At 37.3% G+C, this 25,506-nt stretch overlaps 1 long non-coding RNA gene across 1 annotated transcript in view; it reads right to left on the bottom strand.

The window, feature by feature from the left end:
* Positions 1-25,506, bottom strand: part of LOC121819630 (uncharacterized) — a 366,128-nt gene that overhangs the window by 156,047 nt on the left and 184,575 nt on the right. The window contains exon 8 of the long non-coding RNA XR_006059914.2: positions 15,778-15,851. This is a non-coding gene — a long non-coding RNA (uncharacterized LOC121819630). The remainder of the gene's footprint in view (positions 1-15,777; positions 15,852-25,506) is intronic.

Below are 25,506 nucleotides of genomic sequence, written 5' to 3'. Positions count from 1 at the left end.
TTGTTTCCTTGAAGGTAGGCATAGTTATAAAAAGAAGAGGAAAAATTAGAGTTTGTAGGTTTAATTATCATCATATGTTGAGGACCCAAGACATCCATACCCCCTTTCCCATATTTTATCACACGGACTCACTTGGTATGCCTCTTTTTATTGTTGCATCAAATCAATGCTGGTGAGGCTCGGACCAAGAATACAACCTCATCCAGACAGGAAGTGTGTAATCTTGGGATGATTCCCAGATGTGGGGATTCAAATTGGCAGCTGAACACACACTATGATTCATTTAAAATAGCATTTTACATTTAAAAAGGAGGAAGAGACTTGTGCAATTATTAGAGATATAACATTTAAGCATTTCAGATAGTGCCTGGTAATTTGGATAATGGAACTTAATGGGGTGAAAATCAAAGTCTTGAGAATTTAATGAAATGGATCTGTTTAGGACTCAAATTGATACCAAACATTTTAAACCACACATAAAAACATTATCTTCCAAACACTAGGACAGTTACACTATTAAACAAATAAATATAACCTTCAAAATCTTGTTTCCTTCCTCGCTAAATGTCAACTGCTTTGAGAAAAAAGACCAATGTGCAGAGTTAAAAGACTATCTTATTCCTGATGGGATCGTTTTTTAGGCATAAAATACTTTACCTCCAAGATCACCCCTCCCAAAATTATGAAAAACTTCTGATCTAAGCAATGGTTTTCAATACAAGCCACACCCTATGTCCCAGCGGTTAGAAAGAGGCAGTTGTCCTTGGGTTATCTCCTTGCTGTCAAGAGCGCCTCCAGAGGCTAGACAGCACTCTTTTTCTTCCTCTATCCCTTGCCAAGGAGTTTAAACAGACCTGTGGGGGAACCAGAACCTGAGAGTAGGCAAAATCTAGCACTTCAAAATCTAGTTGAAAGCCAAACCCAAGCTACCATAATAGTAAAACTCTTTTCCAAAGTTTTTCACCAAACCTAGACTTTTCTCAATGTTAGATTAGTTAGAATGATTTTAAGCTAAAAATCATGGGCAACCTGTGTGCATAGAAGCAAAGCTATCAACTTCTATTTACATTTCAACATCTCTGCCAGTTTAAGACATAGACTGGCAATTTTCAATTTGGAAAGCACTGAATAATGGTGTAGTTAATATTAATAGAACCGTTACACTCCCACAACTCATTTGCATATTCAAATGAACTCTCCCTCTCTGGGCTATTTTTGCATTGATATTATTATAAACTTTAGATTTCTATTTTAACTCCTGAGAGCAATTTACCTCATCAGTTTGATATCAAAGACAAAATTGAAAAACCTCATTTAAATATAATTTTTAATCTTTTATTTCTTTCAAGGTTTCAAACTTTTCCTTTTAACAGGCATCCTACCACCACATCACTCAACTTTTGAGCAATTGCTCATGTACTACCCTTACCTATATATACCCCCCAAACACTCAAGTCTCTCATAAAATTTACAGATTTCTTCACAAGAAATAAAGTGGAATAAGAAAGTCAGATGGTGGACTAGATTACCAAAATGACAATACCAGCTCAAGACAATGTATATAACACACTTCACTTGGAATCCACTAAGCAAGGAGAAGTTGCATGTATTTGTCAAATGCAGTGTTTGATAGCATTTCAGAATGAAATTACAGTGAAGGAAAAGAATGCATGCTCACTACTAAAACAAAGCTCTGAATCTGGGCTGGATCTTCCTCAGACTACTTGATGATTCCTTCAATATATTGACACCCTTGCATATGGTCTGAAATCCCTATTAAGAGACACAGTCTAAAGATAGAGGAAAATTTGATCTATGAAATTTGTAAGCTCATTGAATAATAGAGTTGACTTTTAACTTTTAAATGAGGAACAAAAGTAGGGAAAAAATTGTTTATATGATCTATATGGCTCTTTAGATTTCTTACTCATTTACATTAAAGGTCATTCTTCTTCTATATTTAATTTAAAGGAATGCCATTTTCACTAAAGAATTCGAAACACTTGTGATATAGGAACACACTGTCCCAACTTTGAATAAAATCTCTTTCAAAACAGAACTTAAGAATTTTTCAACTTGAATGGATTATTTAAATGATTTAATTAAGATTTCAGATTTTGAGACTTGTAAGATGGATGATTTATTACCAGCAAACACAACAATGAATTCTCTGATACAGACAGAAAGAGAATCAGAGATTGATAGAACTTTCTTGTCTAAGATTTGTAATTAGCTCTAAATATCTATTCAGATCCTTTCACATCATCCCATAGTTGCCTTTGTGCTGCATAACTTGCATTTGTAAGACAGTGTACAGGATTTGTAAATTTAGTCTGGTCTCATAGAGTCGAGGGATTAAGCTACAAATGTAGTAAGATCTAGGTGTGAATGTAGGCTTCACTGCTTATTTTTTAACTTCATAGAGGTTACTTCACATTTTGAGGTTCAGATTCTTGTCTTGCAAAATAGCCATAGGCCAAGCTCTCCTGAGATAATTCATGAAAATAAAATACCTTAGGCAATGATTGGCATATAATATTAACAGATAATTGATTGATAACATTTAATTGTGCCGTCATGGGTGACCAGTTCAAAGAAAAATTAAATCTTTAACCTTGTTTCTCTGGTATTTTATCCCAACCAAATTAAGTTATGACTCAGTGTTCATATTGCCCATGTTCTCTGTAATAGGATCTGGGATTAAACAAAATAATGTATCTAAGCAGCTCTGAGATCTCTTTTAACACACTCTTCACTGTGAGTTCAATACAATAGTCACCCAAGGGCCTGAAAATGATAGAAAGGGCTTCTCTAAGCAGACGACTGAGACCACAGATATAAGACTAACCAAACATACTCTACTAAGCACTTTATTAAAATTAACTTTCATAATCCTCTCAACAACCTTATAAGCTAAGTATTATTATTCCCATATTCCAGATAAAGAAACAGAAAATAAATCAAATGATTGACCTGTTCTAGATAACAATTATCATAATACACTATGACTATTATATTAATATATACTACTCTTTGATAGGAATTGAAGCATAACAGGGGATACTTGCTTCTAAGTCAACCCTTAAATAAGAAGCGATAAGACACCCTTTGTAAGTTAACAAGTTATGCAAAGAAATAGAGGAAAACTATACAACAGGAAAAACTAAAGATCTCTTCAAGAAAATTAGAGATACTAAGGGAACACTGTATGCAAAGATAGGCACACTAAAGGACAGAAATGGTATGGACCTAATAGAGGCAGAAGATATTAAGAAGAGGTGAAAAGAATACACAGAAGAACTATACAAAAAAAGATCTTAGTGACCTGGACCATCACGATGGTGTAGTTGCTGACCTAGAGCCAGACATCCTTGACTGTGAAGGCAAGTGGGCCTTAGAAAGCATCACTACGAACAGAGTTAGTGGAGGTGATGGAGAATTCCAGCTGAGTTATTTCAAATTCTAAAAGATGATGCTGTTAAAGTGCTTCATCCAATATCCCAGTAAATTTGGAAAACTCAGCAATAGCCACAGGACTGGAAAAGGTCAGTTTTGATTCCAAACCCAAAGAAGGGCATTGCCAAAGAATGTTTAAACTACCACACAACTGCACTCATTTCAAATGCAGGCAAAGTAACGCTCAAAATTCTCCAAGATAGGCTTCAAGAGTATGTGAACCAAGAATTTCCAGATGTACAAGCTGGATTTAGAAAAGGTAGAGGAACCAGAGACCAAAATATCAACATCCATTGGATCACAGAAAAAACTAAAGAATTAAAAAAAAAAAAAAAAAAACCCCACCCACTTCTGCTTCACTGACTACACGAAAGCCCTTGACTGTGTGGATCACAACAAACTCTGGAAATTCCTAAAGAGACAGGAATACCAGACCACCTGACTTGCCTCCTGAAAAATCTGTATGCAGATCAAGAAGCATCAGTAGAAATGGACATGGGACAATAGGCTGGTTCCAAATTGGGAAAGGAGTATGTCAAGGCATATATTGTCATCCTGCTGAGTTAACTCCTATGCAGAGTACATTATGTGAAATTCTGGGTTGGATGAAGCACAAGCTGGAATTAAGATTGCAGGGAGAAATATCAATAACCTCAGATATGCAGATGACACTACCCTTATGGCAGAAAGTGAAGAGGAATTAAAGAGCCTCTTGATGATAGTGAAAGAGGAGAGTGAAAAAGCTGGCTTAAAGCTCAACATTCAGAAAACTAAGATCATGACATCTGTTCTCATCACTTCATGGGAAATAGATGGGAAAACAATGGAAATAGTGACAGATTCTATATTCTTGGGCTCTAAAATCACTGTGAATGGTGACTGTAGCCATGAAAATAAGAAAAGCAATTACAAACCTAGACAGCATATTAAAAAGCAAAGATATTACTTTGCCTACAAAGGTCCCATATAGTAAAAGCTATGGTTTTTCCAGTAGTCATGTATGGATGTGAGAGCTGGACAATAAAAAAAGCTGAGTGCTGAAGAATTGATGCCTTAGAACTGTGATGCTGGAGAAGACTCAAGTCCCTTGTACAGCAAGGAGATCAAATCAGTTAATCCTAAAGGAAATCAACTCTGAATATTCATTAGAAGGGCTGATGCAGAAGCTGAAGCTCCAATACTTTGGCCACCGGATGGGAAGAGCTGACACACTGGCAAAGACCCTGATGCTGGGAAAGATTGAAGGCAGGAGGACAAGGGGATGACAGAGGATGAGATGGTTGGATGGCATCACCAACTCAATGGGCATGAGTTAGAGCAAACTCTGGGCCTGGAGTACTACAGTCCATTACGTCTCAGAGTGGGACACGACTGGGCAATTGAACAACAGCAAAGTCAACCCTAAATTTGTTCAATTCCACAGCCTAATAAAATTATTTTTGCCAAAATTAAAAGAAACAGATAACCTCAGTTTCCATGGGAAGAAACTCCTTAATACCACAAGATATCCAATAATGACATAAATCAATTCAAACAACTCTTGTTTCTTTTGATAGGGGAGGTAAGGGAGGATTCGATGTGTGTTTATGCTTATTTTTGCAGTTTGTTGAGCTACTACTTATGTGAAGACTGTGGTAAAAATTGCCCACCAGGAATTCAGAGATTCCCTTTGTCTTCAAACTGCCTTAAATCTAATAAATACAACTTTTCAAATCAAGCCAGACTTTTATGCATCATGATGTCTGTTTGGAAAAATTTTTAAATTATCCAGATAACACAACGCATAAGCAAAAGTACATCTAAACCCTATTATTTTCTCTCCATTATCTGTGTAACCAAACTGCGCTTGTTTTTTAGTTTAACATGATAGCATGTGGTTAAATCTGACAATAATTGAACTATCATTGGCAAGCTTTTATGAAAAGATCTCCTTAGCTTTAAAATATGTCCTGGTTTCTATCTTTATTTTCAGATTATTTTTAACTTCTGAAAGCATTTGCATTAAATCCAGAAGATCATATTCCATTGTGGCTAAACTGAGTCAGTATATCTTCTTTGTTATCTTGAAATCAGATTATGCAGTATACTGATCAAAAACAGGAGATGACTATAATTCTTCTAGAAAGACTGATTGCCCAGCAGGACTTGGCAAAAAAAAAAAATAATCACCATCCCAATTACAGCTGCATAAATATACTTCACATACTGTCTGGTATGTTTAGCAATTCAAGACAAATGGTAAAACATGGCCCAGAAGAAATACTCTTTTTCTGTTGATAATATTTAGACAGGACCTGCACTTGCAGGCTATTAGGAATATGCCATCTCTCCCGCTGTATCTCTAAACATGTGAGGGGGAAAAAAAGACTTGTGCTATACAGTATAAATTAAATCTACTTCAGGAATCAAGTGATTTTTCACTTTTAAGTACCCATGAGACAAGGTGTGCTAGGATCAGAGTTAGAGTTTAAGGAGAAGCCCACAATTCACATGAATGATCAAGTGAACATGTTCTCAAAATGATGTTTTACTAACTGTACAGCCATCTCTACTATTCTTACCGAACCCACAGATTATCAATCAAAAATCCATTACTAGTTGACTGAACTATCAATATTAACTGTCAAGACAGATTGATTAATACAGAAGAACCAATTGATTATCAGTTAAGAGGTCACATATCCTGAAGTAAGCATTAGAGAAATTTCAAGAGGGAACTAGGATATTAGAAGTAAGGAAAGGCAACACTTTTGCTCATTTTTACATAGCCCCCATACCCTGAAACTGATATCTCCCAGCCTTGCTCTCCAGTTTGATTTTCAAGGTCTGCCAAGGCTAGTCAGTAAGATTTATTCGATTTCTTGTGCTAAAATGAACACAGATGAAGTGTTAAAAATGGAACAGGGATGATGTAAAAGCTGCATTGAACTTTCTGTGTCATCCACATGCACTGTTTCGTCAATCATCAAGTGGATACTGAACATCCACATGTTACACAGCAAGATATTCAGCTAAAGTGTGACTGATTCATTGTTCAGGTGACCCATAATACTGTTTTCTTGGGCTCCAAAATCACCGTGGATGATGACTGCAGCCATGAAATTAAAAGACATTTGCTCCTTGCAAGAAAAGCTATGGCAAACCTAGACAGCGTATTAAAAGCAGAGACATTGCTTTGCTGACAAAAGTCCATATAGTCAAAGCTATGGTTTTTCCAGTAGTCATGGATGGATGTGAGAGTTGGGGCATAAAGAAAGCTGAGTACCTAAGAATTGTTGCTTTTGAACTGTGGTGCTAGAGAAGACTCTTAGGAGTCCCTTGGACTGCAAGGAGATCAAATCATTCAATCCTAAAGGAAATCAATCCTGATTATTCATTGCAAGGACTGCTGCTGAGGTTGGTAATGAACACCTCACCCCCTAGAAAGGCCCAAATAGAATATTAAACAGGATTAAATAGGAGAATTCTACAATACTCTAGGTTCAACATACAAACAGGTCTTTTGATTTAAAAACTACTACATCAGCCCTAACAAAATATCATACATTTTAACTCCAGGCTGAATGCTGATCTAAAATGTGTATTTCTCCTGACCCAAGATGGAAATGACATTTGTATTTATGTGTCTGTGTACCTCATGACATTCCAATTCAGCCCGTTGTATACTTAGAGAAATTCATCACAAAGAGAAATAAAATGCAAGTGACTCAGAAGAGAATTGGCCATCTAGTCTTCAATTTCTTTCTTCACTGGACCTCCTCTTCCTTAGAGAAGTGAAAATGATGTGAATAATTATTCTTCTAATCAGACTGGAGAAAGATGCCAAACATATACAAAATAAAATAAGATAATAATAGCACTTGTGCAAATGAGAGCATTTGCATATTATTGGAAATGGAAACCTATTTTTGTCCCCAAATTATTTTCATCCAGAGACACAAAATCCATCTTATCTGCAGGAGAGGACAAAAGTAATGTACTGAGCATGTTTTTCTCCTTCTCATCAAATTCTCCAGAAATGAAAATAAATTACATAGAAATTAAATCTATAACAGCTCCCAAAACAAAAAATGTTAAAGGGGCCTCAAAATGTTGAGGAATCCCTGAAAACTAGGTAACATATGAAATAGGGAACCACAACTCAAAGGATGTATACGTTTTTCTTCTGGAAAAGATGTGATGTCTTTGAGGGGGGAATCATACATGATTGCAGTGGTATATTTGGGAGTAAGGAAAGCCCATCGATATCAAGCTGGCTGATTGGCTGGATGCAAATGGCTCTCAAATAACCTCCTCCACCCTCAGTATACTAAAGTCTACGAGTGAGTGTGGACTTGAATTTGAGAGCTTGAGGAGTATCCCAGGGAGCTGGCAGTGATCAACAAGTAAAGAAAACCACCTGGTTTCTGTCACTCCACAGAATATGCCGCCCTTTCCTCACAAATTAGAAAGTGCATGTCCCACATTAGGAGCTCTAGCGTATCATTTATACAAAGAGAAATACTTGATCACATCATCCTATTTACTTAGTACAATAGGAGACAGATAAGAATTAGATAAAAAATGGCATTATATGTGGTTAGAGGATATTCAATGAGGATTCGTGTAAATATAACAAAAATCGATTCATGTCAGCCAGATTCTGTGGAAGAATTTGTCTTAAATCCAGTATTAAAAATACAAAACGGCAATAAAGTCTTCAAAAATAAATGAAAAAGCCTTCTGATCGGGAATGCATGTACACCCATGGTGGATTCATGTCAATGTATGGCAAAACCAATACAGAATTGTAAAGCAAAATAAAGTAAAAATTTTAAAAAAATAAAAAAATAAAACAAACAAACAAAAGAAAGAGGAACAAAAGCAATAACAAAAAAAAAAAGTTTAAATGCTGTATAGGAATGGAACCTACCATTTCTGCTCATTGGATTTTAACGAGATCCAAAAGTCCTATCACATATAAGAGTAAGAGAACCAAGCTATAAGGGAGTTTCCTATCTATGTAACCCTCAGCCTGCAGTTTTACAAGGAAGCAACAGTGACTCAGCAGTCACATCCTAAAGCATCACAAACCATTTTCACCGTACTTCTGACTCAGTAGGGAGTGTTGGGAAACTTCCGATGGGAGGAGGAACTCAGCCGGTTCTCGCAGTTTGGCTATATCCTGCATAACCCCCAACCTGCTACTGCTAAGCCAAGTTTCTTCCATCTTTCCAACATGATACACTTTCACATGCATTGGCTCCACCATCTCACAGATCCTACCTCCATGCTTAATCCATTATAGTTTTCTCCACCTCCAAATCAACGTATTCTTGGACATCTCTTTTTTTTCAATATATTCACTAATCTCTGAGGTTTTTCTCTATAGCTTTCCTTATCCTCTTCTAATCTCAGTGTCATCTGAACTGTGAACACCTACAAGTGGTGTCCAAAGTCACTGCAGATGGTGACTGCCTCCGTGAAACTAAGACACTTGCTCCTTGGAAGAAAAGCTATGACCAACCTAGACGGCATATTAAAAAGCAGAGACATTACTTTGCTGACAAAGATCCATCTAGTAAAAGCTATGGTTTTTCCAGTAGTCATGTATGGATGTAAGAGTTGGACTATTAAGAAAGCTGAGTATGAAGAACTGATGCTTTTGAACTGTGGTGTTGGAGAAGACTCTTGAGAGTCCCTTGGACTGCAAGGAGGTCAAACCAGTCAATCCTAAAGGAAATTAATCCTGAAAATTCATTGGAAGGACTGATGCTGAAGCTGAAGACCCAAAACTTTTGCCACCTAATGTGAATAGCTGACTCATTAGAAAAGACCCTGATGCTGGGAAAGACTGAAGGCAGGAAAAGAAGATTGAAGGCAGCGGATGAGATAGTTGGATGGCATCGCCAACTCAGTGGGCATGAATTTGAGCAGCCTCTGGGACATGGTGAAGGACAGGGAGGCCTACAGTACCTGGGGTCACAAAGAGTTGGACATGGCTGCGTGACTGAACAACAAGTGGTATTCATCTTTGCTATCAGATGTTGTTTACGGGTATTCTGTCCTTGGGTTTCCCACAGTAAATGGAGTTTGGGTGGTCTGGCTAGTTTCCCTATCTGACAATTGTTCTTGAAGTCTCTGAACGTGAAGATGTCAAGAGAACCAAGCAGGTGTGTACAAGGGGAGGGGAGGGGCTTCCTCCCAGGTTTACAGAAGACGTATTTGACTGACAAAAGGTGGGCCTACAGACAGAGCCATGCATTGAGAATGCGTCAGCTCTTCCTAGGGACTTAATCTAGGAAATCAGTTGGCTGAGGGTAAGAAAAGTGGGAATCAAAGTGACTAGGGCTATTTTGATTGAAGAATCTTATCGATTCTTTTAACAGTGAAAAGCTCTCACATATAAATCTCTCTGTATAAACCCTAATCACACAACCTCAATCTCTCCAGCATTTAAATGGGACATACTCTATATTCTTCCTGAAAATAGGCAGGTATTTACCAAAAAATAAACACTTAAGCTCTTTCTCCCTTGCTCAGTTTTATTTTCACCAATCTAAGACCACACACCGGAGAAGGCAATGGCACCCCACTCCAGTACTCTTGCCTGGAAAATCCCACGGATGGAGGAGCCTGGTAGGCTGCGATCCATGGGGTCACAAAGAGTCAGACACGACTGAGTGACTTCACTTTCACTTTTCACTTTTATGCATTGCAGAAGGAAATGGCAACCCACTCCAGTGTTCTTGCCTGGAGAATCCCAGGGACGGGGGAGCCTGGTGGGCTGCCGTCTATGGGGTCACACAGAGTCGGACACGACTGAAGCAACTTAGCAGCAGCACCACCACCACCACCACACACAGACACACACACACACACACACACACACACACAACACAGCATGCTTCTCAAGATAGTCATTTCAGTGTTAATATGAGCATTTTCACATAAAGCAGATAAAGGCAAATGGGGAGGATGTTCATTCTTCAGGTCCCCCTTCTTGATCTTGCCAACTTTAGAATTCACTCCACACTTAGAGTATCTGGATTGAAAAAGAGCGCTGCAATTTGTTATAGGTTTTCTCCCAGGCCACCTTTGCATTTCATGGCATCAATTTCTGTTCTGATTATGGAGTTTGTCCAAGAGAGTATATTTAAGCCGGACTTCAAGAACATAGTCTGGAATTCCCTGGTGGTCCAGGGGTTGGGAATCTGCCTGCCAATGCAGGGAATACTAGTTCAATCCCTGGTCAGAGACGATCCCATATGCCGCAGAGCAAATAGGCCTGTGTGTCACAACTACAGAGCCTGTGCTCTAGACTCCATGAGTCGCAACTAATAAGCCCATGGGCTGCACCTACTGAAGCCCGAGTGCCCCAGAGCCCATGCTCTACCACAAGAGAAGCCACCACAGTGAGAAGCCTGCCTACCGCAATGAAGACCCCACAGAGCCAAACATTTTCTAGAAGATCACAGTTTACTAATAAAACATCTCCTACCTTCTCTAGGTAGGAAAAAAATGAGTCTCTGAAAGTCTAGGTTGCATTAGCATGCCAAAACAGATGCAGAAGATCTGTGCAGCTTCCTAGCTTTGTCCACACTGTTCTGCTTCTTCACCATTCTGACTTGTCTAAAGAAAGAGCTACTGGTTTCTTTTGTTCTGTTTTATTTCTCTTCTGTACAAACTCTCTGGGAAATGCCAATGAGAGACACCAATCTCATTTCTTTCATAAAATTTTCAAGTATTCCAAATTCCATAACTTGCTTTTACCCATCTCACTCATGCAGAGAAAAGCCAATTTTTCTTTTGACCCACTACTAAAGTTAAATGTACATAGTAAGTGAATTTTAAAAAAAAATTAAAATTTTATCCACAGGTTACTTTGGAACTTCATGAGCTTAGCCATTAAATCTTGATAGATTCTGGTTTCACTATATCTGCTTTTGTGTGTTCCTTAGGACTTAATTTCAGTTAATAAATCAGGTTTTCACCCAGTCATACAGAAGCCTCTGACAATACCACCAACTCTGTCTTCCTGAACAATTCAGCCCTTGATTTCAGCAGAGTGAAATAAAACATTATTTGTTCTATACCAAAGGTGTTCAAACATATTTTTTAAAAAATTAAATATATAATATGACAGAAATAACATGTTATGGTCACAGTCCAGTATTCTGTCCTTGTGTTCTGGTCCACCTATTTTTCTAAAATGACAGAAACTTAACACTACTATGACACTGTCAAGGTAAAGAACAATGAAATAAAGACTGAGCACAAAGAAATGAAATAATTACAGAATGTTCCTAAGACTGATTTTCACTACAGTTCTCCAAGCCTTAGTTAATGTGAATTTTCTGAAGTTAATATTTATTCCTATGTTCTAATACTAGCCAGGATAATCAGACAACAAATTAGATAATATCTGTCCTATAAACTGGGCTTCCCTGGTGGCTCAGACAGTAAAGTGTCTGCCTGCAATGCGGGAGACCTGTGTTCGATCCCTGGGTCGGGAAGATCCCCTGGAAAAGGAAAGGGCAACCCACTCCAGTATTCTTGCCTGGAGAATCCCATGGATGGAGGAACCTGGTGGGCTACAGTCCCTGGGGTCCCAAAGAGTGGACACAACTAAAGCAACTTAGGATAGCACACAGCCTCCAAAAAAAGAAGAAAATACAAAGACCATTTGTACCCACAATCTAAAGTGTCTTATGTAAAGCAAACCACAAAATATACTGGTTATAATTCCAGTATATTTGAATAAGTGGTCTCATGGAAACAGCTATGCAAATTACAATTGAGAAAAACTAAAGAATACATACTGAATCTAAAAAATAGAGTTTCAGTTCTAATAAAATATCAATCAATAGTAAAACTGTTGGATCCCTTGGTCAAGATCAACCCTGAAAGAACTAGAGATTGAAAACACACACATATAAACACCCTAAAATCTACAGAACAATAAAATTTATGTTGAACTATTATTTATGTGTGTGAGTACAGAAGGCTTGGGGCAGGGGTTAGAGCGAGGAGGAGTGGTGTTGATCTGAGATTAGGGATGGGAAGTCCACTGATAGAGAAGTGCTAGAACTCATGTTTTCAAAGAAGATAGAGTCATTTTATGGCCATATAATGGCTATAATTCTTCCTACCAAGACAAAATTGATTTCCTGACATTCCTCCATTACCTTCATAGTGGTACTCTATTCTCCTGCTGCTGCTGCTGCTAAGTCGCTTCAGTCGTGTCCAACTCTGTGCGACCCCATAGATGGCAGCCCACCAGGCTCCCCCGTCCCTGGGATTCTCCAGGCAAGAACACTGGAGTGGGTTGCCATTTCCTTCTCCAATGAATGAAAGTGAAAAGAGAAAGTGAAGTCGCTCAGTCGTGTCCGACCCTTAGCAACCCCATGGACTGCAGCCTACCAGGCTCCTCCATCCATGGGATTTTCCAGGCAAGAGTACTGGAGTGGGGTGCCATTGCCTTCCCCAACTCTATTCCCCTAGTTATTTGTATTTATAGAGTTATTCCATTAGAAGAAAATCTATGTTCCCAGAAACTTAGCTAAATCAAATTGACCAAATACTCTCAGTACTTCCTCTTTCTGTATTCAGTTTTTCATTTAGTTCTATATAATTCTCCCTCATGCAAAGAGCTGACTCATTGGAAAAGACCCTGATGCTGGGGAGGGATTGGGGGCAGGGGGAGAAGTGGACAACAGAGGATGAGACGGCTGGATGGCATCGCCGACTCAATGGACATGAGTTTGGGTTAACTCCGGTGTTGGTGATGGACAGGGAGGTCTGGCGTGCTGATATCCATGGGGTCGCAAAGAGTCAGACATGACTGAGCGACTGAACTGGACTGAACTGAATTCTCACTTATCTCAATGCATATTCATACTCTTTAGCAAAATTAGCTCTAGCTTGTATTTTCTTCCACTGTGTGTGTATGCTCAGTCACTTCAGTCATATCAAACTCTTTGCAATCCTATGGATCATTACTTGTGCTCAAATACAAATTATTGGTTCTTTCTAAAATATGAACTCCAAAAGTGCGTATTTGAATTACATGTTTGTAAATATATGTGTATATATCTTCTACAGCATAATGGCAAAAATCTATTACATGAGTAATGACAGGACCTATTCAGAAGCTTTGTACACAAACTCTCCATTATTCACATTAATGTGAGAGGCAGATGCGGATGTCAAAATAATGAAATATATAAGTAATCAAGTACAGTTTCTGAGCAATTCTCTTAAAAAGCCTTTTAAAACATTATGCTGTTAATTGTTTTGTCTCTGGTTTCTCTTTCTCCAATAGTGTACAAACTCAGAAGTAAAAATTAAATATATACACCAAAGACTTAAAACATGTAAAACAACTTTTAAAGAGGTTAGGTAAGTGCTTAATTTGATGCATCAAACTCTTCAGGCTTGATATGACTCAAAGGGCTTGAGATACATCTAAAAACCAATGAAATGACAAGTGAATGAAGCAAAAACTATTATAATGAAAATTATTTTAAACCATGAAAAAACAAATTTGACATTACACTTCTATTTGATTAAAGTCTTCAAATTACAAGCCAACTGGGTGACAAGTCAATCTATCCCGTCATGCAGAGCTATTCAAAAATCTCCTCATGATTTCCCCTGAAAAAAACTCCAGACAAATATTTACCAAAGTCCAGAGAAGTCTGTACTTAAAATTAAAAAAATCTCAAAGTAGTAAAAGTTAATATGCCTTCTTCTACAACATACGTTCTTCTTGAATAAAACCTATAATTTAATTTCAAGGGTTCAACTTTTCATCTCTGTTGCTTAGGGAAAGTGGGTAAATGTGCTGTTGAAAGGAAAGTCTTGAGAGTCATTATACATTCACCCATAGCTTCATTAAGTAGCAACACATCTAATGCACCTTCATTGGCTTGTCACCCCAGAGGTTTTCTTGTCTCACATACATTTGCACCCAGCCTAATTGCCATCTCAGTGCACTGCACCAAAGGCACTGCTAGTTTTCACCATGTTTTCAACATCCAACATTGTAATTAACAACCAGCTTTACCATTCATCCTGGCTTTCATGCCTGGCTTTCAAATCCCCACCAAGACACCAAGAGTCTCTTCCCACCCAACAAGCACACTTTTAATAATAACTGAGCAAATGAAGGTATTTTTTTTCTATTTGAGTCTTAAGATGATTTAAAAACATATAAAACCATAATCAAATTCATGAATAGTAGTTCTATATTTAAAACAAGCTTTCAAAACTCAGCTGATTCAAACGTATCTAAAGGATCCCTGTTTCTTCTAGTACATAAAACCCTTCCCAACTTTATCCCTAGCTCCCTGTGCAGACCTGTCTCCACTCACTGCTTACACATGTAAACTTTTCATGCAAACCCTAACACGCTCATGACTGTCACTTCATGACTGTGCGCCTTGACCCCTGTCATTTTCTCTGCTGGTGAATCCTTATCCCTCTGTTTTCTTACTTGGCAAACTTGCACTCATTTTGAGACCCAGCTCAAAATTTATCCCAGTCTACAACTTTGGTCAAACGTTCAGCCAACTTTTAGTCAGAAAAAAAAAAATCTAAGATATTCCCTTACAAATCTTTACAAACACTTCTATCATAGCACTAGGTATGCTGTACTCCATTCTAGTTTTGTGTACTGATCTTACTAGAATCTTCACATTTAACTGATTTTAATGGGCATTTGTCATTTGGGGGCTGCATGGCATCCAAACACCTTTCCTCTTTGGGGTAGGGTTGTCAGAATTGGCAAAAACAAACACAGGACACATAACTAAACCACCACATACCAAAAAATAAGTGCCATTTATTCCATAATTTAGTCTTATTTTAAATCTTGGTATACATTAATTTAAAAAATAAAATCATGCTATTTCCATTTTTAAGCAATAAGTTTAGATTTCAAGATTCAAACATATCACCGCTGCTGCTAAGTCGCTTCAGTCGTGTCCGACTCTGTGCGACCCCATAGATGGCAGCCCACCAGGCTCCTCTGTCCCTGGGATTCTTCAGGCAAGAATACTGGAGTGGGTTGCCATTTCCTTCTCCAATGCATGAAAGTGAAAAGTGAAAGTGAAGTCACTCAGTCGTGCCTGACTCTTTGCGACCCCATGGACTGCAGCCTACCAAGCTCCTCTGTCCATGGGATTCTCCAGGCAAGAGTACTGGAGTGGGGTGCCATTGCCTTCTCCACAAACATATCACTAAGATCCATCATTTGAAGAAGCAATTTAATTGTCGGTGTGATCAATATCAAGAAGAAATAATTTATATCATCTTCATTTCAAAAACTAATGAGAATACCTGTTTCCCATTGACACCCAGAGTACTCCAGTGAAACCAATCCTATAGAGGCTGTCCATTTCTTCTCCAACACACTGAAAAGAAATATGAACACTGATAATAATGTCACCATATACATAAGTTTCACAATTTAATATTATTGAATGAAGAGAAAGAAAATGTGTCCAATAGGACATTAACTGTGGATAAAGCTATGTGTTCTGTGGAGTTCAAGGCAATCTTCTACCTACCCATGAATACAATTCCTTCCTATACAAATGACGAACTCCGCCATACCAGTCTCAGAACACTTTTAGTACTCTGCAGCATAGCTTAAATACTTAATCACTTATTAATGCAATTTTTAAAAATCTTTCTGTGGCATTATATTTAATGATGACCAAAACAGAGTCACTGAGTACTTTCAACTCAAAAACTCACTGTGTATTTACCAAATGTGTATCCTTGTTCAGCACATCACTGGTGGGTAACACTTGAAATTGCTTTGCGTTTAGTAAGTACATGATAATAAGCACATTTCTAAATCACATACCCTTGTATTAAGCAACATCAACAGTGTTAAATGATTTTAAAATTATAAATTTTAAAATTTCATTCTCAACATGAATTACCCATGCAGTTCATTTCAGTTGCACAGTCGTGTCTGACTCTTTGTGATCCCATGGACTGCAGCACACCAGGCTTCCCTGTGCATTACCAATTCACAGAGCTTGCTCAAACTCACTTCCATTGAGTAGGTGATGCCATCCAACCATCTCATCCTCTGTCATCCCCTTGTCCTCCTGCTTTCAATCTTTCCCAACATCAGGGTCTTTTCCAGTGAGGCAGTTCTTTGCATCAGGTGGCCAAAGTATTGGAGCTTCAGCTTCAGCTGAACATTCATTGGAAGGATTGTGAATATTCAAAGAATGAATATTCAGAGTTGATTTACTTTAGGACTGACTGGTTGGAACTCCTTGCAGTCCAAGGGACTCTCAAGGGTCTTCTCCACCAACACAGCTCAAAGGCATCAATTCTTCAGCACTCAGCTTTCTTTATAGTCCAACTCTCACTTCCATACATGACTATTGGAAAAACCATAGCTTTGACTAGATGGACATTTGTTGGTCAAGTAATGTCTCTGCTTTTTTCTTTTTTTTTTTTGCATTTTTTAAATTAAATTTTTATTTTTACTTTATTTTACTTTACCATAAGCTTTCTAGGTCGGTCATAGCTTTTCTTCCAAGGAGCTAGCATCTTTTAATTTCATGGCTACAGTCACCATCTGTAGTGATCTTGGAGGCCAAGAAAATAGTCTGTCCCTTTTCCATTGTTGCCCCATCTATTTGCCATTAGATGATGGGACTGAATGTCATGATCTTCATTTTTTGAATGTTGAGTTTTAAGTCAGCTTTTTCACTCTCTTCTTTCACTTTCATTGAGAGGTTTTTTAGTTCTTCTTCACTTTCTGCCATAAGGGTGGTGTCATCTGCTTATCTGAGGTTATTGATATTTCTCCCAGCAATCTTGATTCCAGTTTATGCTTCAACCAGCCTGGCATTTCACGTGATATACTCTACATATAAGTTAAATAGGCAGGTGACAATATACAGACTTGACGTACTCCTTTCCCAATCTGGAATCAGTCCATTGTTCCATGTCCGGTTCTAACTGTTGCTTCTTTGACCTGCATACAGATTTCTCAGGAGGCAGGTAAGGTGGTCTGGTATTTCCACCTCTTTAAGAATCTTCCACAGTTTGTGATCCACATAGTCAAAGGCTTTGGCTTAGTCAATAAAGCAGAAGTATATGTTTTTCTGGAACTTTCTTGCTTTTTGTATGATCCAACAGATGTTGGCAATTGGATCTCTGATTTCTCTGCATTTTCTAAATCCAGCTTATACTGGTTTATAATCTTACCCCCAATATTAGGACTCAGGCATTTTTTTTAGATAAGGAGAGGAATACAGTAACAACAACAACAACAAAAATCTCACAGTAGAGGTTCATTAAAATTTAAAAAGTGACCTACCATATGATCCAGCAATTCTACTCCTGGGTATATATCCAGAAAAGAAATTAATTCAAAAGTGTATACCCAACCTAATACTCATAGCAACACTATTTACAACAGCCAAGACATGGAAGCAACCAAGTGCTCATCAACATATGACTGGATTAAAAAGAAATGATATATATGTATACACACACACAAACACAGGTACACACATACATACACCATGTGTTACAGTGGATTATTACTCAGCCTCAAAAAAAGAATGAAATACTGTCATTTCCAGCAGTGTGAATGGACCTAGAGAATATTATGCTTGGTAAAATGTCAAACAGAGTAAGACAAATACTATTATATGACCTCATATTCCACATATAAATGTAGAATCTAAAAACCAATACAAAACAGAAACAGACACATAGAAAACAAACTTGTGGTTACCAAAAGGGAGAAAGAAGGAGGGACAAATTAGGGGTATGGAATTAACAAACTGTTACATATAAAACTGAGAAGCAACGAGGCTTTACTGTCTAACACAGGGTACTATGCCCATTATCCTGTAATAGCCTGTAAAAGGAAAACAATCTGCAAAATACTGAATGACTACATTACGCATCTGGAAGTAGCACAATATTGAAAAGCAACTACACTTCAGTTACAGTATTGCGCAGTAAATTTACTATCTTCTTCAACTGAATAACGAGTTAATAATTTCCTACGTAAACTTTTTTTAAGCTTCCCCAAACTTGGAGTTTCAGGTTTCCAGTTTCATCGATTTTCTTGTGCTTCCTTTTCTTGCTTCCAAAATTGTGATCATTGTGCTCTGCCACCTTGGAGACCTCAGCAGTTCTCTGGATAAACATAATTTTAGTTTTATTCTTGTCCTAGAAGAATCTGGTTTGACTGATTTACCAACACTTTGAAGACAGGATCATAATAATTTGGCATCTGGTCAATATTTGATAGAATCATAGAAATAAGTATGTTGCAGATCCTATAAAATCACATTCACACATATCTATCTAAATGTTCATTGTATTTCGTTGACCAAAAAGTTTGTTCAGGTTTTTCCATCTCATCTTATGGAAAAAACATGAAAGAACATTTCAGCCAAACCTATATTTGTTACCTGCAATTTTTTTCTTTTGGCTGTATATGTGAACTTATTGTATTTAATTAATTTTTTGAGAACATATAGATATATTTCTATAGCCACATGACTTTGAGAGGATATATTTACTTATACTTTTATTATGGCTTTTATGCTTTTATAAAACATTTTAATCAGTTTTTATGAATTGGAGCTCAAATGCACAATTGTAAAAATAAAACCTGAACTCAACTTTAAGTAATCAGTAAGTGATGTACAAATACTTCAACCCAAGATGAACTGCTCAATTTATGTGCACATAGCACATTATGAGGCTGTTAAAAAAATACTGAAATTTCTGAAAATCTAATAATTACCCTTCTATTCAAAAATAGTGAAATATATATATAAACAAAATTATGCCTTTTTAAATTTATTTTTAATTGGAGGATAATTATTTTACATTATTGTGCTGGATTCTGCCATACAACAATGTGAATCAGCCATAAGTATAAATTATATATATGTATATCCCCTTCCTCTTAAATTTCTCCACCACTACCCCCACTCCACCCCATCCCTCTGAGTTGTCAGAGCACTGGGTGGAGCTCCCTGTATTATACAGAAACTTTCCATTAGCTCTCTCTTTTACACGTGGTAATGTAAATGTTTCAATGCTACTCTCAATTCATCCCACTCTTTCGCTACTGTGTCCAAAGTCTGTTCTCTATGTCTGCATCTCTATTCTTGCACTGCAAATAGGTTCATCAGTATCATTTTTCTAGGTTCCATACATATATACATATATATGTTAATATATGAAATCTGTTTTTCTCTTTCTTACTTCACTCTGTATGCTGTGCTGTGTTTAGTCACAGTCCTGTCTATTTGTGACCCCATGGACTATAGCCTGCCAGATCCTTTGTCCATGGGGATTCTCCAGGCAAAAATACTGGAGTGGGTTGCCATGATCCTCCAGAGGATCTTTCCAACCCAGGGATTGAACCCACTTCCCCCACACTGTAGGTGGAATACCTGGGTTCTTAACCACCTGAACCACCAGGGAAGCCCATGAATACTGGAGTGGGTAACCTATCTCTTTTCCAGGGGATCTTTCTGACCCAGGGACCAAACTGGCATTTCTGGCATTGCAGGCAGATTCTTTACCAGCTGAGCAACCAGGGAAGCCCTCATTCTGTATAACAGGCCCTAAATTCAACTACCTCACTAGAACTGACTCAAAAGTGTTCCTTTTTATTGCTAAGTAATATTTCATTGTATATACACACCACATCTTCTTTATCCACTCATCTGTAGACAGACATCCAGGTTGCTTCCATACCCTAGTTATTGTAAATAGTGCTGCTATGAACACTGGGGTACTTGTGCCTTTTTAGTTATGATTTCCTCAAGGTATATGCTTAGTAGTGGGATTTCTGGGTCATATGGTAGTTTTATTCCTAGTTTTTAAGGAATCTCTACACTGTTCTCCATAGTGACTGAATCAATTTACATTTCTACGAACAGTGCAAGAGGGTTCCCTTTTCTCCACAATCTCTCCAGCATTAATTACTTATAGATTTTTTTTATTCTGGCCATTCTGATTCATGTGAGGTGATACCTCATTGTAGTTTTGATTTGAATTTTTCTAATAATGAGTCATGTGTTTGTCGGCCATCTAAATATCTTCTTTGAAGAAATGTCTGTTTAGGTCTTCCTTCCACTTTTGATTGAGTTGCTTTTCTGATATTTAGCTGCATAAGTTGCTTATATATTTTGAAGACTAATCCTTTGTCATTTGTTCCGTTTGCAATTATTTCTCCCATCCTAAGGGTTGTCTTTTCATCTTGCTTATAGTCTTCTGTACAAAAGTTTTTAAGTTTAATTCAGTCCCACTTGTTTATTTTTATTTCCATTACTCTAGGAGGTGGGTAAAAAAGGATATTGCTGCGATTCATGTCAAAAAGTGTTTTCCTACATTTTCATCTAAGAGTCTTATAGTTTCTGGCCTTACATTTAGGTCTTTCATCCATTTTGAGTTTATTTTTGTGTTTAGTGTTGGGAAGTGTTTAAATTTCATTCTTTTACACATAGCATCCAGTTTTCCCAGCATCACTTATTGAAGAGGCTATCTTTTCTCCATTCAGCAACAACATAAAATTCTTGTCTAATTTGTCAAAGATAAGGTTCCCATAGGTTCAAGTGTTTATCTCTTGGAATTCTATATTGTTCCATTTTTACATATTTCTGTTTTTGTGCCAGTACCATACTGTCTTGATAATTGTAGCTTTGTAGTATAGTCTGCAGTCTTCCAGCTCCGTTTTTCTTAAGATTGCTTTGGCTAGTTGGGGCCTTTTGTGTTTTCATACCAATTGTGATTTTTTTGTTTGTTTGTTTGTTTGATTGAGTTCTATGGAAAATGCCATCGGTAATTTTATACAGATTGCTTTGAATTTCTAGGTTGTTTGGGGTAGTACTGTCATTCGTCATTTTCACAATATTGATTCTTCCAATCCAAGAACATGACATATCTCTACGTTTGTTGTATCATCTTTCTTTCACCACTGTCTTATGGTTTTCTGTATTTACGTCTTTTGTCTCCTTAGGTAGGTTTATTCTTGGGTATTTTATTTTTTCTGTTACAATGCTGAATGGAATTATTTCCCTAATTTCTCTTTATGATCGTTCTTGTTAGTGTATAGGAATGCCAGGGATTTCAGTATATTAATTCTGTATCCTGCAACCTTACTAAATTCATTGATTAGCTCTAGTAATTTTCCAGCAGCATCTTTAGGGCTTTCTATGTATAGCATCATGTCCTCTGCAAACAGTGAGAGTTTTACTTCTTTTTTTTCTTCTCTGGATTCCTTTTGTTTCTTTTTCTTCTCTGATTGCTGTGGCTAGGACTTCCAAAATAATAATGGCGAGAGTGGCACCTTTGTTATTCCTGATCTGAGAGGATATGCTTTCAGCTTTTCACCATTGAGAATAATGTTTACTGTGGCTTATGATATATGGCCTTGATTATGTTGAGGTATGTTCCTTCTATGCCTATTTTCTGGAGAGTTTTTTATCATAAATGGGTATTAAACTTTGTCAACAGCTTTCTCTGCATCAAAATTATCATATAATCTGTATCTTTCAATTTGTTTATATGGTATATCACAATGACTGATTTGGGTATATTAAAGAATACTTGCATCCCTGTGATAAACTCCATTTGATCATGGTGTATGATTCTTTTAATGTGCTGTTGGATTCTGTTTACTAGTATTTTATTTCAGGGTTTTTGGTCTTTAATTTTTTCCCTTTTCAAATAAGTTGACAGGCCAAAAAATATCACTAGGTATTCAAGAACTGTATGTTGATACACTTTGTTCCATACAGTAATACACATTACCAAAAAAAGTGTTCCATAGTCAAATCTCTTTGGAAAATTCTGGGCTAAACAAAGTCTATCAGGTTTCTTTCCTGAAACTGTCCAAGAGCAAAAAATTAGTTTGTGGTATTGCCAAAGCTTATTTTAGCACGAAGTCTTTCTTCCCTTCTTACTGAAGTTTCCTTTGGAACACAGTTTTGGAAACAAATGTTTTATTTTGTTCCTTCAAACTCAGCTGGAGTTAAACAATTAGTGGTTCCAATGAATCTAAGATTTATATCTCCATGAAACAGTTCACAACCTGGGTAGGTGTGTCAATTAACTCTTTTCTGGAGTCCTCAGCTGAAAGAATGATGAAGCACCAAACAATTGATGCTTTTGAACTGTGGTGTTGGAGAAGACTCTTGAGAGTCCCTTGAACTGCAAGGAAATCCAACCAGTCCATCCTAAAGGAGATCAGGCCTGGGTATTCATTGGAAGGACTGATGTTGAAGCTGAAACTCCAATACTTTGGCCACCTGATGTGGAGAGCTGACTCATTTGAAAAGACTCTGATGCTGGGAAAAGATTGAGGGCAGGAGGAGAAGGGGACAACAGAGGATGAGATGGCTGGATGGCATCACTGACTCAATGGACATGGGTTTGGGTGAACTCCGGGAGCTGGTGATGGACAGGGAGGCCTTGTGTGCTGCGGTTCATGGGGTCACAGAGTCAGGTGCAACTGAGAGACTGAACTGAACAGCTGAAAGAAACTATCCATCAGTAATTCTTGAGTTATAGTTCTATGTGCTTCTCACATCTTTAGAATTTTGCATACTCCAATTTTCTTAATCTCTCAGTAAAGGTATAGCTTAATTTTCTAGGCTCTCAGGTCTTTACCTAGCTCCCAAAGTAGTGAATTTACTTTCCTTGCTCTGCTTTATTACATTCATCCACTTACCAGTTACTTCATCCTAGCACTGATATTACTTCAGCATCATAGAATTTTTTTCTTCCTGTCTCCCTTCTTGGATTATATCTTCCACTTTATCTACTCAGATTCAATGCTTTCACAGAAAATCATAATATAAAAAGAAAAAGAAATCAATACTTTAAAGTCAAAGTGGATTTCTTCATCACAATGAATTCTGGTCCTAAGGAGACACTCTCACATAACGCAAAGGTGAGGTCATTCTGGGTTCAAATCCCAATAATTATTAGCTGGTGAACTTTATGAAAATTTCTTACCCTTATTGAACATCAATATTCTCATATGTGAAATAGATATAAATATAGATATAAATATAAATATAGATATAAATATAGATATAGATATAAATAGATATACCTAAATATAGCTTTGTGGTATAGGATATACTGAAAAAACTACAAAGTACATAACAATTGTTAATTACCTTCATCTGTTTCCTTGGGGCAATAAGTATTTGTGGAATTCAAACTACTTCAACCTCATTCACCTCCTCCACCAAAAGAGAAGTTTAAACCAAATGATGTCAAAAGCCCTCAGATTTCTAGCACTCTGTGTTTGTGAGCTTAAGGAATGTTCCTTTCGCCTCCTCCAGCAGCATCCAGCCACACGCCACTGCACATAAGTGGGAGCTGCAGAAAGGTAAACACGGCATCTTGGAGGTCATCAGAGTAGTTTCCTGGGTGCTCTTCCTTGGTGTCTCATGATGAATTGTAGCCTTCTGTGGGCCTCTTTAAAAATTCCCCTTATAAATAGTCACAGAAATAGTTCACTTGAACTTCTCCTTATTTCTCCTGGGTCACAAATGTTTCCCTGAAACCCAGGAATTTCCAGAGGTTGTATTAAGAATTCACATATTCGAGTAACGAATTTTGATCACTAGTTCCTGTGAATACTGGTCAAAAATATTTGGGTCACTAGCCTTATAGATAATGAATGGATCTCCCATTTCTAACCAACGGAGTTTCAATAGTCTTCTTCAGTGGGATAAGTCCTATATCATTCTCTTTTAAGAATGAAAGTTTTATGTGTAAATCACTGAAATAAAACTGACTTCATTAGAGTTGTTGATGTGTATTTTCTTTTCCTTTGAAGCTCTTCCAATGGAATGGATAAATATAAATCTAACAGTGTTTTATTGCTATGCTTCTCTCTAAAATCATTGCCCAAAATGACAACTCTTTAGTGTAAAGTAACTGCAATGTTCTCTAATAACCCATATGACAGCTATTGTCTGTTCAATGCTGCCTTGAAAATTACATGGAAAATTAAGCCAATCCAACTAGCAAAGATATATTAATACAACCATTATATGTCTGACAAACTCACTCAAGCTAAAAATAATTAGCATTAAATCAATAAATTCAGGCTATGTACATAATTGTCCCAATCTTTTAGAAGTCTGCTTTGCCACTCCCTGTTAACTTTTTTTTCCACTAACATATTATAGCTAATTGGTTTTTAATTAACTTGCAAGTAAGTGATGCTTCTAAAAAAGATTGGAAACTACTCATTATTAATTATATCTAACATTTTTACACAAGTTCCATGTTTATATTGACTTGCACCATCTCATTAGGATCTTTTGATAACCATTCCTGATTTATAAATCAAAGAAGGCAGTGTTCAAAGACACTGGACCATTTGTTCAATATCTCCCAGCTGATAAAAGATAGGACTGAGATAAAAAACCTGAGTCATCTGATTCCAATGTCTATTTTAGACACTGTCTCTCAATTAAAATGAAATGCATAGTATAAAGGTCCCTACTTCATGGAGTTTAGCTCCTCAAAATTGAGTTAATTTTACAGGGTGTTAATGCAATTAGGTGACCATGAGAAATCTTGAGGCCTCTTGCCCTCTAACCTCCACACTACCAAATGCATTAATTCAATATCCTTAGCTATCTTTTTGACCTCTTGTCTTTCTGTGCAAAGCACGGATCTTCATATGGCCAGAGGCACAGGGTATGAGGGAAATATCTTTGCAACAGGTAACTTTTTCATACCTTTTTCTATATGATTTTTGACATGCTTGCAGATTTCTAAGATGAGAGCAATCTCCCTACTGCAACAGTCTTTCTGATCAAAGTCTCTCCTCGTCTCTGTCTTATAAAGATTGTGACAACACTGGCACTTTTAAGACTGCAATGTGTCAGGAAAAAAGAGGGAAGCTATTTGGAAAGTTAACTCTCCCACAGAATGAATCTAGGTTTCCAGGGTGTACACAGGACAATGGCTCAACCAGAGAAGAACACAGACCTTTGCATATGCTCTTTGAATGGCCTACAACACAGTGCA

The sequence above is a fragment of the Ovis aries genome, chromosome 5 (genome assembly GCF_016772045.2).
Source record: "Ovis aries strain OAR_USU_Benz2616 breed Rambouillet chromosome 5, ARS-UI_Ramb_v3.0, whole genome shotgun sequence".
Taxonomy (NCBI): Eukaryota; Metazoa; Chordata; class Mammalia; order Artiodactyla; family Bovidae; genus Ovis; species Ovis aries.
This window is presented reverse-complemented; position numbering and strand designations above follow the sequence as displayed.